The 20556-nt window shown below is 33.2% G+C and overlaps 1 protein-coding gene across 3 annotated transcripts in view; it reads left to right on the top strand.

The window, feature by feature from the left end:
• Positions 1–20556, top strand: part of UGT8 (UDP glycosyltransferase 8) — a 90741-nt gene that overhangs the window by 6707 nt on the left and 63478 nt on the right. The window contains exon 2 of one of the 3 annotated variants that reach the window (XM_010340050.2): positions 19123–19154. The exons of the other annotated variants lie outside the window; for them this stretch is intronic. The gene's annotated coding sequence lies outside the window, so the exon portion shown is untranslated. The remainder of the gene's footprint in view (positions 1–19122; positions 19155–20556) is intronic. 3 annotated transcript variants of the gene reach the window in all.

Raw genomic sequence — 20556 nt, 5'->3', positions numbered from 1 at the left:
CTTGAAAATCACTAGCCACACTCTTTGTTAACAGCACTTCTCTATTTTCCAGTTTAGTTTCAGTGCTTGTTTTCCCCACTGTGCTTAGTCCTTCATGGTTTATGGTCCTGTTATTTGTTTTTTTTTTTTTGAGACGGAGTTTCGCTCTTGTTACTCAGGCTGGAGTGCAATGGCGCCATCTCGGCTCATCATAACCTCCGCCTCCTGGGTTCAGGCAATTCTCCTGCCTCAGCCTCCTGAGTAGTTGGGATTGCAGGCATGTGCCACCATGCCCAGCTAATTTTTTGTATTTTTAATAGAGACGGGATTTCACCATGTTGACCAGGATGGTCTCAATTTCTTGACCTCATGATCCACCCGCTTCGGCCTCCCAAAGTGCTGGGATTACAGGCTTGAGCCACTGCGCCCTGCCAGTCCTGTTATTTGTAAAGCATAGTAATCCGTGCAGGTGATTTTCAGTTTAGGCTTTCTTCTAGTTCCACATTGTATATTCATCAACTCAGTTTTAGACTGTGTACTGTCATGCTCAGCACTCCCTTACAGAAATAACAGTTGCCAAGTTGAAATTGACTTATACAGAATAGCATTTAGGAGTGCATAGCTAAAATAAAATTGTACCTTTGGTTTATGAATGGCAGGGCCTCTGAGACAGTGTAAGTCAGTTCGTATTCTCTGGCTGAACATTTATGTAAATACTAAAATATTTAGATTAGATGGAAAGATGTATAGTAGGAACATTTCAGAGATACACTTCACTTGTAGTCTTGTACTATTTATCTAAATTGGTAATTTGGAGTAATCACTATATTGATTTTATTTTGAAGGTACAATCTATTTCCATTGACTTGATGTAAATAAGAGAAATGCATCTGCAAAGATTCCAGTTCATTAAAGAAATTTACATTCATAACTGATTTGGTAAATATTTGCTTGATTCGGAAATATTAGGTAACAAAATATTTGTGAAATAATTTTGTACTTTTTAATTGTTTTGAAGAAATTTAATACTCGAAATGTTTCAAGACACCATGTCATGACTTTGTAGTTATTACATTAACTATAACTTATTTTAATAAGTAAAAACTATGGGGCTAATTTTCTTCCAAGTGAAACATTAAGTTAAAATAATGTGCACATGAATTTTCAAAGTAGAATCAAATGTGCAAACATGTGATATATTCTGTAATAGGTTCCTGAAAAACTGTATAAAAACTCAACTTTTATAAATTGAATCATGTTTATAGAATTTAAGAAAATAGGGCAAACATTTAATACTTTTTAAATATTAAGTGATGGGCATACAGATGTTTATGTTAATCTTTATATTTTTCTGTATGTTAGAAATAGTTTACAGAAAATTTTGTGGATAGTGACATTAAGGCACATTATATTGTAAATATACACAGGGACTTTGCTATTTAAAGCAATGTCAACATCCAATTTATCACAGAAAAAATTCTATCCTGATTTATTAATACCTGTTTTACAAATTCAAATTTTTCTAATGGGCTTAAGCAGACACACACACACACACACACAATAACAACAACAAACTTGGGCACACTTCTGTAACATAGCTGAATATAGTCTTACCTGCTGAAAGTTTTTAACTTCTACACTTAAGTCTTAATCTGATTCTACCTCATCCTCATAATATCCATTATTCAGAGGAGAGGCATCAACAAGAAGAATTAAATTTTAATTTATTATTATTTATTACTAGCAAAGGAATGAGTGATTTAGTGGTGGTGTCTTTCTGCTTTGAGAGAGCTACTTTAAGACTAGGCAGTTAGGGCTGGGCAGCAGGCCCTTCTTGTGGGTTCTCTTTGTGAAGAAGGACCTTGTGTTTTACATAGATTTTTGCATTTGTGCTGCTGTCACTATTGAGTTGTTCTCACCAAGCCAATCTGGGGAGCTTTGCTTAGGGGAAAACTAGTTAAACAGGTTTGCCAGTCTATTCAAAAGCAGGGAAAAACAGTTAAATGTATTGATAAGAGTCCAGGATAAAACTGTTTTAAAGAATATTAATGCTAATCACTGACTTGGTTTTCTACCGGAGAAACATTTGTGAGAATATATCTTAATGGCGATAAACCTAAGAGTCAGAGAAACTGGAAGGGGAAGTAAGTTAGATATAGGGGATAAGGACAAGATGGGGAGAAGGAAGAAGAAACAATGGAGGAAAAAAAAAAACCTCAAGAAGAAAGGAATAGTGTTTCAGTATCATATCTGGGCTTTATGTAAACTGGGTGCGTTATAGCAGGAAACCATGGTATTGATTTAAGAATGAATTTCATTAAAACAAACAAACAAAAAACTCACATGCCTATGGTCTTCTACATCCAAAATAGGGAACACCTTGCCAAGGCAGGGCTGAAGTTTACTAGGAATATTGGTGGGAAAGTGTTATAGTTAATCGTCTCTGACATTTATTTTCACATGGGGATCCAAAATCTTTATTGTCTAGCTGCTTTCTGATCAGCCTTATTTGTTTCCTCTTACTCCTCAGTAGGATTCTATTCTGTTTACCCAGTGGGGTGTTCCTTTCAGGTTATCCCCCACTTGAGATGTCCTGTCTTTTTTTTCCTCTGCACTTCCAAATTCTCACCCAAGGTTTGGACACTCAAGTCCCACCTCTGACTGTGGCTTTCCAGTCTCTGTCACTTTTCTGTGACTTTGATTTGTATATATATTGATGTTAACAATTAGATTTCATTCTCTCTCTAAGGAGAGTATGAACTCTTGGAGCGTGGAGTCTTTTGTCTCCTCATACTCCTTGGACAAACACTACTGATCGGAGATACGATATTTGAACATGATTGAATGGCATCTTTAGTTTGTTCACAAGGCAATAAGGGTAAGTTTCCTAATTTTTATACATATTTTGATTTTTTATCTGTCGTTTTTTTCCAGAACTTCATCATTCAAACTTGAAACATTCCCCTATTTTTTTTAACATGGTATTCTGCATAGGAACAACATATCCTACAGGGATTGCTGCATTACTTAGTCACAATAGAAAAAAAAAGTTTGATATATAGAAAGATTATATTACAGTTCCATGGAACTCTGCTATAAAATTATAATGGTTTAGTAAGTTTTTTTTTTTTTTTTTTAAATTTACCTGGGGCTTCTAATAGATGGATGTGCATTCACAGCCAATACTACGTAATGCTAATAAAATAATCAAGTGATAACTGTTACATTTCAGTATAAGTATGCTTGATGTCATGAAACCACAGTTAGAGAAAAGAATGATTCTATCCATGAGGAAGATAACTTAGGAAGTGTTCTAATTGTCCAGTTCCCCACTTCCCCATAGACCTTTTATACCAATTAAATTGAAGCACCAGCCCAGACAATATTTCTTTTTTTCATTCTTTTTGCCTATTTCCTCCTTTGGTAATCACAGAATTCTTCTGGCCAAAATATTTCCCTTTCCATCTCCCTCTGAGCAGAGCAATAGGATTAAGAATACATTTTAAACCAGGTGAAGTGGTGCAGGTTGGTGGTCCCAGCTACTCTGAAGGCTGAGATGGGGGAATTGCTTGAGGCCAGGAGTTGAGTCTCAGGCTGTAGTGTGCTTCGGAGATCATGCCTGTGAAGAGCTGCTGCACTCTAGCCTGGGCAACATAGGGAGACCTTGTCTCTTAAAAAAAAAAAAAAATATATATATATATATATATATATATATATATATATATTTAAGACAATTCCTCAGCAAAAGGAAAAGTTAGGTAAGATTATTAATCAGAAGCAATGCTTGTCTGTTTAATTTGCCAGTTTTAAATAATTCTTGAAGGCATTTGAGAGGTCATTATATTCTTTTAGTCAGTTAGACACTACCTGAATATATACTTTGGAATATACTTTTTCTTTAAACTTCTAAACTGCATGCAATATACAGAAATACGGCCCTCTGCCTATCCTCTCTCCTTAATTTTTTTCTCTCCCTTCAGCTTTTCTGAAGATAATTTTCTTGCTTCTTCTAGGGAATTCAGAGGAGGGATCCTAGTGAGTGGTTTACAAGTTTGTGTGGGGAAGGAATGGATAGAGTGGAGATGGGATAGGTGTCTGCCCATCCCTAGGATTTGGTTGGTTGTCCAGTCTCTATGTGAGCTCTACATGCCTTATGCTTTCTGACCATTATTTTTGTCAGCAAAAATGAGGTCGCTTATTTTAATACTACCTAAATGCAGTTCTGTTCCTATTCTACCCCTATTACTCCATCCAAAAGGAGATTGAAAGGACGACATTTTGAACCAGACATGTTTATTTCCTGGTGGACTGTACAGTATCTGTAACATTTAGAATTAATTCACTCATTCATTCAATAAGCAACCTAGTATATGCTAGAACTCTTCTGCCTTAGAGCCAAGATGTATCCTATTTTTTAATAGTCTAAATATTTAAGGGTTTTATAAAGTTTGATAAAGTCATGACCAAAGCTTTACAAAGACTGCTATTTTGATTCATCTATTACAGAATTCAGTAAAAAGTCAAACTATTATCTGACATATGGCAGTAACAACTTTGGAGAGTGTTTATATGGTACACCCAAAGGATGCTGGATTAGGACCCAGGAAACCTTAATGCTAGCTCTGACTCTGCCAGTGAGTAACTGAAGTAGCTGTGTGATTCCAGGCAACTACCCCTTGGAGACTTGGCCACTTTCTCTACAAATGAGGGATTTGAAGTCACCTATCTTTAGTTTTTAAAGTGTGACTAATTTATTTTTATTTTATTTTACTTTATTTTATTTTATTTTTGAGACAGAGTCTCACTTTGTCACCAGGCGTCAGGCTGGAGTGCAGTTGCGCTATCTCGGCTCACTGCAACCTCTGCCTCCCGGGTTTAAGCGATTCTCCGGTCTCAGCGTCCCAAGTAGCTGGGATTACAGATGCATGCCACCATGCCCAGCTAATTTTTTTTTTTTTTTGTATGTGTGTATTTTTAGTAGAGACGGTTTCACCATGTTGGCTAGGATGGTCTCAATCTCTTGACCTCGGGATCCGCCCACCTCGGCCTCCCAAAGACTAATTTATTTTTTAATGGAAATATATGTCTTTAAAAATTTTTGTATCATTTTGGCACAAATATATTAAGTGACAATGTGTAAGTATATTTATCTTATAAGACAACGGCAATGATACACAAAAGGCTTTCTCTGGACATGCATCATTGTGGTGAATAGCTATTATAATCCTAGATACTTAGTACACACAAAACTGTACATTTTAACCTGTTAGTAAAGGAAGATCAAAGAAATTTATTCTTTCTGCAAAAACTACCAAAATTTTTCCACTTCTGGGGACTAAGATAACTTCTATTTTAAATCTAATATTCAAGCTATCTAATACAGTCTTCTCCTAGTGATGATGGTGGAATTCTATAAAACAATAGGGAAGTTTGCTATTTGTGCACCTGTGAAGACTTTCAAGGAATGGAATAGGAAAAATTTTGTTCCTTGTTCTGATTTGCTTTTTGGTTATATTTAGCAGTTTTGTCCTGAAAACATGTTTGAGACATTACATGAAAGTGTATTTTGTGACTCTTAATAATGTTAAAAATACATTTAAACTAGTGATAGTGAAGAAAGGACATCTTAATTAGTTTGGAAACAATCCCGTGATCTTTTGTAATTCTCCAACATTACTGTAGCCTTAAGAATCTCTAGTAATGTATTGAAAAGCTGTTTCTTCCTCATGTGAATGTGTTTCATTGGAGGAGAAGATGAAAATTTCATCTGGAATTTGCAGTATTCTACTAATTAAAATCCCAATAAAAGATAATTATAAAGAATCCTAACAAAACATTTTAAAACATAAAGCATTGTTTTTGTATTTTTTTAAAGGAAATGTATACTTGTCAGAATGTAAAGCCTCAGATAATCTCAGTTGTATGATTTATAAAACTTTTCTCATTTGTATAAAGATGGGATCAGAATCAAAACAAGGAATTTCCATATTGTTTGATGAATGTTCATCACATGATGCAGATTCATGGAGATAACTGTACGAGGCTACTCTTGGGGAACTGCAGAAATAGAAACCCACATCTTATTCTGAAGGATATATATATGTACACATATATCTGTACATACATATATAAAATATATATACATATATAAAAATATATATACATATTTATTTTAAAACTATGTATGTGATCAAGACAAAAGTGTTTTAATACCACTGTTTTCTTTATTAAGGAAAACTGCATTTTTAAAAAAATTACAAACTTGTACTTATATTGTCTGAATTTGGTTTCTGTAACAGAAGCATCAGTGTTACCTGGCAATTTGTTAGAAATGTAAATTTTAGGGCCCATTCTAGGTCTGTAAACTTGGAAGCCATGAAGGCAGGCCCCACAGTGCGTGTTGTGACAATCCCTACAGGTTACTGTGATGCATACTGATGTTTGAGACTCACTTATCTATGATATCAAATATCTTGTCAATTCACACTTTTCTCGGATAATGAAAAATTCTAACATCTTAAGGAAAAAAGAAAAATTCAGTTTATATTTTAAAATACTTTCCTGGTTAGTTTTATAACCTAAACTCATGATATCTGATTTTACTTACTAGTTGGTTATTGAGGCATCAACAAATATTGTTAATTCAGATAAACCCACACATTTCTCAATTTCTGAAAGAAAACAGAGTTGAATTAGGTTTTTTTTTTTTTTTTTTGCTATGACATCGTCTAAGTGTAGCCTAGATTTTCTTGATTTTTATTACAGGAAATGAGGGGGAAGAGAATTTAAAAAGCAAAAAACTGTTAGTCCTAGGCCTCATCCTCAGAAATTCTGCTTTGGTTGAGCTACATTGTAGATGGCAGGTTTTCAGGCATCTCTATTTTTCCAGAGCTTCTCAGGTGATTATTATGTGCAGCCAGAGTGGGACTGTAGCTATGTGTTCAAAGATTGGCACACCTACCACGTATCGGTCCATTAAGAAAATTGCACATTAGATCTATTAGGTTCTTTTATTTTTTTAAAACAAATTGTCCTTTAGTGTATGGTTCATTAAAAAATAATTTCTTTTCCAATTGGTTATTGGTATTGTTGATTTGCTTAATCACATTATTGATCATTTTATTACACTTTATTCTACCTCTTGGTTTTACTGTAAATCCTTGCTCATTCAACGTGTACTCCAAGCACTAGTGGCATCCTCTATTACGAGAGAGCTTGTTTCAGAAATAAGTAATATGAGGCCCCATCCTAGATCTACCGAACCACAATTTATATTTTAATAGTATTCCTATAAAGTGTGTCTTCAGATTACTGATTCTCTATAACTTAAAATTTTAAATCAAGGTAAATTCTATCTCTTTTCATTTTGTTTCTTGTAATTGATTGATCTGGTCTTAACTACTTTTTATGAACCAAACATATCAATCTCATTAAACCTATTCTTAAACCCGGTTTTTTTTCCAGGAAGTTTTAGAATAGTAAGAAATATTCCAAGTTACATAATTTCATCGCCCTACCTGACAGGTGAAGAAAATTAGGAACATAAATTAAATGACTTGGGCCTATGACAAAGGCTACGGATTTGAGGATCCATAGATTCATGCTGCAATCATTTTGTTTCTCTTGTCATTATACGTCATTTAAAATGATACTATCTTTATAATTTAAACCACTTAAAATGTGAACTAACTGAAAAGATAGTCTTAAGGTACCAAGTATCATACATGTCCAAAAAAAACCCAACATTTTAAATGTGCATTAACAATTATTTTAATTACCTATCTTGATAATACTTTACTAGTACACTACTTCAAATTAGCTTAGAATTTGTTTATTAACTAATAATGGGGAAGTTGACTATTAAAAAAAACAGAATGTAAATGAAAGAAACTGCCATGTTTCCTTACTGCTTATTAAGTATTAAAACTATTCATGTGCTCTTGAGAGACTGCTGGTACTTTTGTATACAGAAATTTAAAAAGTTGTTTGGAATTGTTTATTCTGTGTTCCTGGGAATCTGGGGCTATGTGCGTTATGCTTTTCTAAATTCCCTGGATAATTGATGAGCTTCAATTCAGGTCCTGATAGTTGGGCTCCATATACCTTCATTGTATTACCTGTATTTCTCTTATTGCATGCAAGTTGCCAGTGCTAGATCCTTATCTGTCAATCCACTGGGAGAATTGCATAAATATTTCCAGCTGCTTTCTAAAAATTCAGAGTCTCGGGTTTCTCCCTACACTCCGTATAACAGCTTATTTGCTGAGGTGACTTTGGAACCTGCATTTTTATTAAGTACCTGAGGTGATTCTTCTGGATGCTGGAATTTGAAAACAACTTCATTAGGTGATTATATGTTTGTGTTTTATATAGTTAAATTGAATCACTATCATCAAGCATTAATGAAAACAACTTCATTAGGTGATTGCTTATGTTTTACATAGTTAAATTTAATCACTATCATCAAGCATTAATGGGACACATACTATGTATAAGTACTGAGTGTGGTCTGTTGATGTTTGTATTATCTTATTATCTTATTTTTCTTTTTTATCTTATTTTTCTTTCCTCTCTGTATTTTTGTTTTTATCTTACCTTCCTGTTTAATGTTTGCAGAGAAACTCCCCAGGTGGGCCTGCGCCAGCTATCACTGATAAGTGAATAGGGTTGAGTTTCTCATTACAGCTTCACCACCTGTACTGTAGATGTCTGAAAAGAGATAACTGCAGATACTTGTGTTGAAAAAGTGTAAGTGCAGCTAGCTTGGAATCGTACAACAGCAACAACAACTTTCTTTATAAGAAAGAGGTTCTTTTGTGTTCCTCTTGGCGATGTCCCAGGTGCAAAACTGATTTTTTTTGTGGTATTGCTAATAGTTTCTTCCTTTCAGTATTTCATGTGTGTAAAGAAAGGTTTGCCTCTGTAATACTTGTAGAGAGTTCTATTCATCTTATTTTTCATAAGATGACATAATATTGTAATGAATGTAATAGTAATACAATATTTTTCATCACGCTCTTTTAAATGATTTCATTATCAGGCAAACCAATATTTTAAAGGCAAAAGTGATTGCGTCAGAAATTTTTACCGAAAACTTCTGACAGGGAATTTTGGATTATTTCATTAAACGTATGAAACGAAACCAAATTCCTTCTTCCTTTGCATTCAGCCAGCATTTTCGGTTTTATTTCTGCAGTTAAGCTGTGTGCTTCTATGCAAATACCTTTCTTTAATTTTTCTAATGGAATGAAAAACATTAATTTAGTAATGTGGCAGATTTTGAAAATCTAGAGTTACCCATATTTATTTACTGCTGACAGCCAAACTGAGTTCTCTCAGTGTAAGGTTTTCACCCAGATTGTACTCTTAATTAAAGGTGCCACACTTTTTTTTTCTTTTTTTCTTTTTTCTTTTTTTTTGGCAGGTGGTAGTTTTAACCAACCACAGGTGGCTTCAATTTTCTGAATTATTTCTTCTCCTACCTCAAATCAATATGTTCCCATTCTACCATGTGATTTTAGGGCATTCCTTGCTTTTAGTAGTTTTATTGCTAATCACTACCATAAATAACTTAAGAATACCAAGAATTGCCTACAGATGGAAGATACATGTTTAAAACCTGGGTTATTTAACAACTAAGTAGATATAAAGCTGGGTTTTTCCACAGTTTGTCCACAGTTACACTTTTTTTAAGCTTTCTTTTCTTTCTCTCTTCACATGATGGGATTCAAGTACATTAATTTACTAGATACTAGATCTTTGTCCAGTTTTTAACCTCTAGGTCTTATTACCTGTAAACTCGGGGCTACTTTCTTGCCTTCATATGAGTATGAAATGAGATAATGTTTATAAAGCAGGTAATATAAGGAAGGCATGCAGCAATTAAAAACAGCTGCTGTTTATTGACACTCGTGTGTTAAGTCAAAGAAATAGAGTGACCAGTCCGTCCCCGTTGTGCCGAAGACTTTTCCGGTTTTAGCATTGTAAGTCCCACATCCTGGGGTACTTCTCGCCAGTTCTAGGCAAACCAGGATTCTGAGTCCCCCATAGGGCTTCAGTGACTTAGAAAAGGTAGCTTATCTGCTTCATACACAATAATTTGGGCATAAGCAGGCAGGGCTGGTGTTAGGGTTACACAATCTGAGGACCCAAGTGTCTTTGTTGTTACCCCTTTTCTGGTTTATAATTCTGTCGGTATAGTCCAGGATGTTAATCATTACCATGTCTCATTCCAGCTGGCAGGAAGTTGAAAAGTGAACCTCCAAGGGCATACATTAGAAAGTGCACATAGCACTTCTGCTTCCGTCTCACTCTCATTGAGTAAACTCATTTATATGACTAAAACCAGCTATTAGAGAGGTAGAGAAAAATTGTCTTTCATCTTTTTGGCTATGAGCCAAACTGAAGTAGAGGAAGGATTCCATTACTGGAAGAAAGAAAAAAGACCATAGCTGTCTCTCATGTCCCTATGCCTGGCATCTAAGTTCTAGTTTCCTTTCATAATTCTTGTTATTACTGAAGATAATGGCAATTCTCTTGGTCATTTGTAACACTAATGTGAGTGTGTAAGATGAAAGGCCCCAGATTCAAGGAGAAGCTGTAATGAAATCAGTACTTTTACTTGATACTTTCTTCCTCCACTCGTAGTATACATTACCCCAGAAATTTTCCTGTAGTTGAGGTGTGTGAATAACATCAGTGCCTCAGGAAAAGGCTTTTTATTCATAATTTTGTTCAAAAATAAGACAATGCATATAATTAGAAGGTTCATTTATTTAGAATTAAAGAAAAAAGTGGGGCTGGTAGTGTAGATGCATGTGGTCTGTCTATGCATCATGGTTCAAAGTCACAATTGCAGTCATTTACTCAGTAAGTAAATATTAAGTGCTTACTATGTAGTTGGGCAATGAGAACAAAGCAATTACCAAATTTAACTAAAATCCCTACCTTTATGGAGCGTAAGTCATACTAGGGAAAGGCAGAAAAATACATTTTTAAAATAAAATTTATATTTATTTAAAAGTATCAGTAATGATAATATTTATTTTACTGAATTTATATTTATTATTTTGCTGAATGGCATTTTCCAAGACATATTTGTAGAAGGTGCTTTGAAGAGAGATGAAGTTTCTCTTACAATATTCTGTGTAGTACAAAGTTTGACCTCTGGTGGCAATTGATCTACCAATTTGCTCACGTTATTGCAGTCCACATAACAGTAAATGCCAGGGAAACTTAAAAGTACAGAGAACCTCAGTTGTTCAGATTACATAATCTACTTTGGACTACATCATCCCCTTTGTTATTCTAAATATGATTCACCATATACAGACATGATTTTATATTTTCCATAAGCCCTTAGTTTGTTTTTCATTTAATGCAAAGATTCTTTGATTAATTCTTGTTTAAAATAATGAATTGCTGAGCTGCTGGGATGATAGATTCTCAAAAATTAGCTTCTTTCATGTAGTTTATGTGGTTGTCATTTTTTTCTTATGTGGTTCAGTGGTTCATCCACATGAATGCTTTCCAGTTCAGAGTTATTAACAATGAGTAGCTCTTAAATTAGTGAAACTAGAGAAATGATTATTTCAGAAGGTAGTCAAAGGTGATTCCCCACTTTTTAAAAAAAATAACAAGGGTGGAGGGTGGGAGGGGGGAGAGGATCAGGAAAAATAATTGAGTAATACCTGGGTAATGAAATAATCTGTACAACAAACCTCCATGACACAGTTTATCTGTATAACAAACTTGCACTTGTACCCCTGAACTTAAAAATTAAAGAGAGTTAATATACTCCAAAAAGAAAAGTAATGTAACCAGGAGTCATGTACAATATTAAACTCTGGTATTTTAGCTTTAGTATCTTTGGGAAAATGAGAACTACAGGGTATTTATAAAAGTCTATTTTCATCTTTAAAATATTTGAATAGTATATTGGGGTGTTCCTGTATTAAATTTCAGCATATATGAAACATTGATACCTAGGCACAGGAACATTATAGCTAATCTGATTTGTTTTCTGGAGCTCTAAGGGTTTAAAACTCTTCCTTTGGGCTGGGTGTGGTGGCTCACACCTGTAATCTCAGCACTTTAGGATGCCAAGGTGGGTGGATCACAAGGTCAGGAGTTTGATATTAGCCTGGCCAACATGGTGAAACTTTGTATCTACTAAAAAAAAAAAAATACAAAAATTAGCCAGGCATTGTGGTGTGTGCCTGTAATCCCAGCTACTCAGGAGGCTGAGGCAGGAAAATCGCTTTAACTCAGGAGGCAGAAGTTGCAGCGAAACCAGATTGTGCCATTGCATTCCAGGCGGGGTGACAGAGCAAGACTGTCTCAAAAAAAATAAATAAATAAATAAATAAATAAATAAAAAAGAAACCCTTCCTTTGGCCTTGGAGAAATCACTTTTACAGATGAATGTTATGGATGTGCAACATTTAAGTAAAGTACCACTCCAATATCCTGATATGCTTACCGTTTTCCCCAAATTAATTAACACTGAAATGTTAAAAGAGTTTCCCTATGGCAAGTGGTAGACACACCTATTAAAATGCTTTTGGCTTTCTGTCTTGAAGGCAAGCATGAAAATCATTTTTAATAGGAAGAAGAAAGGATAGACTGATATACAGTCTATCCTTTGTTTGTGTAGAGCCTTCAAATTTTTGTACATTCTTCGAATTTTGAATTTTCTTCAAGATTCTGGCAGTATGTTATGCTACTGCCAAAATCTTGTAGTCAAGTAGTAGTAGTATCCCAGAAGCCAAGAGAGAATTTAGAGGAATATGGAATCACTAATAGCTAGTGTTAAAGGGAAGTCCAAACAGATAAGTGGAAATTGGGAAGCGTTAGTTCCCCTAACAATGAGAATTTAGTTAGAATTGTGGTAGATTTAAAGGCCGAGTATGAACATCTGGGGAGTAAGTGAAGACCAGCAAACAGAAACTCATGTTTTAAGATGCTTAACTCCAAAGGGAGGATAAGAGTAAGGCTTCAGCTCCATGGATGTGCCAGCTGATAGCTGTTTTAAGAATTATCTACTTTTGGTAGAAATCTTTGAAAATCCTGAAAAATATAAGAAAAGCAAAGAAAATTGCTCAAGACAACAACCTTAAACTGTTATCAGTTTGCTATTTACTTTATTGTCATAATTACTTTATATATACCTATATGTATATGTCATATATGTAATTTTATTTCTAATCTTAGTGTTTTAAGTATTTTTGGTATTAAAATTATCTTAAAACATAATTTTTGATGGTTCTATAATTTTCCATTTTTAAAAATATACTATAATTAAATTAATCTACTGCTGAATTCATAGTGGTTTCTGGCTGTTTGCTGTCAGCTATGAATGCAGTGGACATTTTTGTACATATGTATTGGTATTTCTGTAATGTTATAAAATAATATGCCAGTTGTATTTCAGAACATTTATACCAGTTTACATTTTCACCAACTTCTTAAGACTACACTGTGCCTTTGCAAAAGTTGAGCATTATCACTAAAAATAACATCCTTGCTGGTTTTATAAGAAACAAGTCTAGTTTGTTCATGTGTTCAGTCATTCCATTGTAGCTCTGTCAATGCCTCATACCACTTCTCAGAACTATCATGTATTTATTCCCTTTTATATTCTTCACTCACATTTTCAATGGAGCTTCTGGAGAAAACGAATGGAAACGCTTGTGTTTAATCTGCCATTTTAAACTGGAAACCTTTGCCTGCTCCACATCTTCTAAATATTCCAAAAATATTAATGATTATGCAATCAAAAGTGTTTTCTTTGCTTCATGCTTAAAGTTCTTTTTCTCTTTCCGGATAATCCTTTAAAGCTAAACATTTTAAATGGGTTTATCTAAAAAACCTTTAACATTATGCTCTTCAATTTACTTTAAGGAAGGTTTAAGGTAGAAAAATGGAATGATTTCATTTTTCAAATATAGAGTAAATATTTAACACAATTGAGTAAGTTTTTCCATCCTCATCTATTTGTGGTACTTCCTTCATTGTATATTATGTTTACATTTATTCAGGGAATTCTAATAGGCTTCCTACACTGATACATTAATTTCATGTAGAATTATTGGGCTAGTTCCAGTTTTTAATTACTGGATTTAAAAATGTGTTTTAATATTTATATGGATATCCCAGATCATTACTGTTTCTTTTTCAAAAATGTATTCTCTCTTCTTTTTATATTTTTCAAATGAACATAGGTATAATTTGATTAAATTCCAAACAAAACATAACAAATCATCCATTGGGATTTGAAAGAATTTTATTCAATCTATTTATAACATGGGAAGGATTAACTGTTTTATAATATTTCCTTTCATTAAAACAAAAGTGTTTCTATACATTTAGAAAATATTCCTGTGTACATAACTTCAGAGGAAGTCTGACCATGTTATAGCCAACAAATATCCTGTGTTGGTAATGTAAAAAGTATGTTGTACACTTTATTGTTTCTGTGAATGAGGTATTTTTTTAATCCTATACTACTTTAAAATTATTTATTTTTCTTTCACTAAGAGTAACACATTCCCACCGTGAATTCCTTTGTGAATACACAAAAGGAAAGAATTAAAATCCCTTGTAATTCACACTATCTGGAGAAAAATGCTACTATTTTGGCAAGTGCCATTCCTATAATTGTACACATGTATATATTTTGCAAAGTGATACATGATCTGTATAATATTTTGTATCCTAATTTCTAGTCAACATTACATCTTGAATGTCTTATGCCACATTCTTTTTATAAGTTTATTTTAGTGGCTGCATTATATCAATGAATGACAGTTTATCTAACCAATCCCCAGTTGTTGAGAATTTAACATACCTTTAAGATTTGCGAATAGTAATAATCCTCTCCTGCACTAAATGAATTCAGAAGAATGCTTAGGGAAGTTGTATATCTATTATGTATGTTGCAGGTTGTATTTCTGGGATATCATTTGTCATTATATTTGTTTATGGTGCATTTGATATGTCTGCATATTTTATTTGTATTACTTAGTTTATTTTCTTTTTATTGAGTGTTTTTCAGGTTGGCTATTATAACAACATAATTATATTAAAATATAAGATAATTATATTACTTTTTATAATTATAATGAATTATATAACAAAAATAAGATAGTTATATAATTATATAAACTCTAAGATAAGTATTATGGGCTGCTTGCATGAAAGCCTTTTAAAAAATTAATTAATTTTATTTTTTAGAGCAGTTTTTTTTGTTCACAGAAAAATTGAGCAAAAAATACAGATTTCCCATGCCCTCTTCTCACATGCACAACCTCCTGCACTATGGACATTCTGCATGGGAGTGGTGCATTTCTTACAATCAGTGAACCTACACTGACCCATCATTATCATCCAAAGTCCAAAGTTTATATTAGTATTTGTTCTTGGTGTTGTACATTTAATGGGTTTGGATACATGTATACTGACATATATCCACCGTTATAATATCATACATAGTCATTTCACTGCCTTAAAAATCCTCTGTGCTTTGCCTGTGTATTTCTCACTTACCCACTAACCTTTGGCAGCCAATAATCTTGTTGTGAGCTCTGTATTTTTGCCTTTTCCAGGGTGTCTTTATTGCTTGAATCGTATATTAGGTACAAAATCATATATTAGGTTGGGCAAAAACCGATTACTTTTGTGCCAACATAATAGTATGTAGCTATTTCAGATTGACTTCTTTTACTTAGTAATAGGCATTTAAGTTTCCTCTATGTCTTTTCATGGCTTAAGGGCTCATTTAACTTTTTAGCACTGAATATAATCTATTGTCTGATATACCAGTTTATTAATTAATTCACCTACTTTGTTGTTTCCAAGTTTTGTCAATTTAGTAAAGCTGCTATCAACACCTGTGTGCGGGTTTTAATGTAGACCTTTTTTTTTTTAGCTTCTTTGGGTAAATACCAAGGAGCATGATTGCAGGATTGTGATAAGAATATGTTTAGTTTTGTATCACAGCCACACTGTCTTCCAAAGTGGCTGTACTGTTTTGCATTTCCACTAACAATGAATGAGAGTTCCTGTTACTCCACATTCTTGTCGGCATTATGCCAGCTTTCTGGATTTTGGCTGTTTTAATGATGTGTAATGTTATCTCACAGTTGTAATTTGCGTTTCCCTAATGATGTATGTTATAAAGCATATGCTTATTTGCCATCTGTCTATGTTTTGTGGTGTGGTGTCGGTGAAGGTCTTTGGCCTATTTTTTTAAATTGAGTTTTTAAAAAATCGTTGAGTTTTAAGAGTTTTTTGTATGTTTTGGATAGCACTCCTTTATCAGACCTATCTTTTCCAAATAGCTTCTCCTAATCTGTGGCTTGTCTTCTTCTCTTGATGTCCACACATTTTTAATGTATTCAAGTCTGTCAGTGTCCATTTAGATCGTTGAGATTTTGATTTAGAAAGCTCTTCCCTGCTTGAGTACTACACATTTTCACCAAATTTTCCATTATTTTATAGCTTTATTTATTTATTTTATTTAACTATTGAACTGGTCTGAAATTTGTTTTGTCTCATGGTTTGAAGTAAATTCCTAACTTCTTATCAAATTTTTAAAAAGTGACAAATCCAGTTATTAGAATGGTTTGCTCATTCACCACTGATTTGAAATGGCAATGTTTAGCGTAATATATATTCATTTACAATACATACTGTACACTAAATTACAAACGTATGTACATGTTTGGGGCTTTTTTTTTTTTTTTTTTTTTTTGCATTGATCCAACTCTTTTCTTCTGCCATTACTGGATTATTTTAATGTAACATTATTTTAATGTAATATTGTAGTATATTTTAGTAACTGAAATTGTAAGCCTACTGATTATTCTCCCATTTCAATGTCTTCTTGCTTGTTTTACAATTTTATTTTTCAGATGGATTTGAGAATCATTTTGTTACCTTTGAAGGGATTTATTACAAGGAGTTTGCGGTAGTTTTAGGTCTCTACTATATTTGAGAAAATTTTATCTTCATACACAGTCATGTTTTCTTTTGCTTCTCTTTTATAATTCTTACATAGTAAGTTATTGAACAAGTTTGAAATAATGAATGATTAAATAATGAGTATAATATTGATTCCCTTTAATATTCTTTGTATTTCCTTCTTGAAAAAAGTGTAAACTTTAGAAGCAGAAAACACTTATACGGTTGATGAAATTCAATATTTATATCTGAGTTTTAAAAAGTCTCAAAATAAAGCCACATTAAAATTCCAATATATATTTTCTGAAGTATTTTTTAATAGTCTCAAATCAGCTAGGACATTCAATACTCAGATTCTTAAGTTAATTAAAATCAACAGCCAAAACTTTTATACTTAGGAAATGGATATAAAAGATCTTTTTATTTTGGTAATATTTTCCAAATGGCTATACAATATGTATTTTTGTTCATTTTTAAAAAATTTTTTCTCTCCTTCCAATAGAATGCAAGCTTCATAAATGTGGAGATTTCTGTCATTTGGGATATTTATTATTTTTGAATAACTCTCAGTGTCTTTCTTAATAATAATAGATTAACATATAAATACTTATTCCTGGTGATCAAAGCTATTGGGAAGTGTGTGTGGTAACTAGGAATCTTGACCTTTCTTTCTAGTTTGCCTTGTTAATTCTTTAGAGTTGCTGTGAAGAAAATCTTCTAATACTCAGTAAGTCTTGTTTTCTGCTTTCTAATTTTTACACCTCATTTATTTCTTATTACATTGAGAAGTATGCTAAATAATGCAAATAATAGGGAAATTTTTCAGTTGTCACTAGCCTTTAGGTTTGACAACCATTGGTCTAAGAGTGGATTTGTGCTTTTGTTGAGTGGATTCATTGCTTGGATGTTACTACACTTAAAGTCTCATTCAACCCTTTCCTGGTGTTATTATGCAGGAAACTATAGACATAACATTTTTTAACCATGTATTTAAAAAATCCAAACTGTTGGCATTTTAAATGTCAAGTGCTACCATAAGTATATTGAAAACGATGGGTCATAGTGAAAATTTTAACATTTTAATGTGGCGTCTAGAATCTTCAGTACCAATATATGACTCAATGAATGCTTATTTGGTTGGTTTGATGAACAAAAATTATAAGTGCTTATATTTTGGCAAGAAATTATGGTACTGTATCCTATCTTATAAGTAAAACCCCTGACTGTAAAAGCTTTAAAAGCAAAATGTTAAAATTGGTATATGATACAACAATTATGTCAGAAAACCACGTTTTCAGTAGGCACACTCAATTAATTCTAGACTAGCAAGAGTCTCAGTGTTTGTTGCTAGTTGTGTTAGTCATTCTGTACAATGATGCTGATGAGATTAAAGTGCTGTTGTAATATTTCATAAATAATTTCTTATTTTAACAGTAGAATGTCATGCTTGTATAAATGATGCTTTTTTTCTTGGTAATCAGTATTGTTTCATGAAGATGTATGATTTTCTAGTAGGCATGATTTTTAGATGGTATTTTGTCACATGAATATTCGTATTTCTGAACAGTGACTTTTAGATTCTACTGTCTTTTAAATCTTATTCTAATATGGTAGTCACTAGCAACATGTAGCAAAACTCAATAAAATTTCTGTTTCAGTTTCTCAGTCATACCAGCCACGTTTTCAACTGTTCAGTAGCCACACATGGATAGGGGATACCATATTGGACATTGAACATATCTGTTATTACAGAAAGTTCTCTTTGACAGTGCTATTCTAAAATATAAACAGTTGTTCATTAAAAAAATATATGATTTATTTTTACTTTGTAGTAATTGCTGAGCTAAAATATTAAAATTACAAAGGAAGAATTAAACAAAAACACAGTGAAAGGATTTGTTCTCTACTATTATTTTAGGTTTAGGTTATTTATGATCAGTAAAGTAGTTGTTTTAACTGTAGCTGAACAGAGTGTGCCTGTAGTCTGCTCAGCTAGATCCAGAATCCAGTGAGGAGAGAGGTTTTCTACCATTGTTCCATCATCAAGTACTATACTCTCAAATATGCAAGTAGTGACAGCGGTGGGCAGTAGCTATGGGAATATCTACCTATTTTGGCATTAATCTCATCCCTGGAGTTCATAATATTTCCTTATAAAACCTCTCATTTTTCCTTCCTCAGATTTGTGAGAAGGCAACATTGGAAAGACACAGGTGAGGCAGTGCAGTAAAGATTTGCAAGGTTTTTCTAAGATAGGCTCCTAATTCTCTTCCTTCATCGATCCTGTAATTGTAGAGTAAACTTTACTATAGGATCAGTATCTTCTCCAAAGTTTATTATTTTTAAAGCCCTTATAATAATTTAAGTGACATTTTTATGTTTGTAATGTGCATTATGTTTACTTATTCTTAATGGTATAATTTCAAGTTTCAAATAGTTTGAAACTTTCCTTAGAGTAGGAGAGGAAAAAAACATCTAGAACTATATGTATTTTAGAGTTCAGTTTTGTTATTGAAAGAATCCATTAGTTGCCTGCTATTGATTACTTTAGATTGTTTGCAGTGTTTGATTGTTGAGAAGGTGTAGTTTTTAAAACTGCATATATGGTGGGAATTTATACAAATAGGAGGGTTAATGTATTCTAAGGAGTAAAAATAGGTATCAGTTTGGTGATGTGTGTATAAATCTACTTTGAGTTTTTTGAAATGTGTCCAATTTGCATGAGTAATTGATTAGATATTTTCTCTATTTGGAGGTCTAACTTAGAGTCTAATAATTAATTATATTGACTAGATTAGTGGGTATATTTGCACACTATATAGTCCCATGTTTAGTATGTTTATCTCTAAAACCAATAGAAGGCAACTTTATTACACATGTCTGTTGACATGAAAAGGTAGGAGAAGTACCAGCCTTCAAGTGTACAGCCATCATCTTACTTGTCATTTGCATCTCAGTTAAAAGTACAAAACAGCAAGTGTGGTCTGAGATGTAATCATTCATCAGTCCTTCTTCAGTAAGTATTTACTGAGATCCATTAACGCTCTTGAGCTTTTCTATTAAAAGTTTCTCTTTTACATAATGATCGGAAATGCATCAGCAAATTGACATAGATTACATAAATATAGATTGCTAGGACACTTATGGTATTTATGTAAAGGGAAAATATATATTAAAGATTATTTTTCCTCTGGAAGAAAAGTCTTTTCTACCAAATTACAAAACTATTCAAAAGAATTGTTTTCTAAAACATAATCTTTCTTTGGTATGCTGTTGAAATAAAATGATTTAAATAAGATACACATGCTGATATATCTGGAAATTAAAAAGTATAGCTCGGCCAGGCGTGGTGGCTCATGCCTCTAATCCTAACCCTTTGGGAGGCCAAGGCTGATTACCCGAGGCTTACCTGGGGTCGGGGGTACAAGATCAGCCTGACCAGCATGGTGAAACCCCATCTCTACTAAAAATACAAAAACAATAGCCAGGTGCAGTGGCACGTGACTGTAATCCCAGCTACTCTGAAGTCTGACGCAGGAGAATTACTTGAACCCAGTAGGCAGACATTGCAGTCAGCCTAGATTACGCCACTGCACTCCAGCCTGGGCTACAGAG

Source organism: Saimiri boliviensis, chromosome 3, assembly GCF_048565385.1.
Source record: "Saimiri boliviensis isolate mSaiBol1 chromosome 3, mSaiBol1.pri, whole genome shotgun sequence".
Lineage (NCBI taxonomy): Eukaryota > Metazoa > Chordata > Mammalia > Primates > Cebidae > Saimiri > Saimiri boliviensis.
The sequence above is the reverse complement of the archived record's forward strand: the minus strand, read 5'-3'. Positions and strand labels throughout refer to the sequence as shown.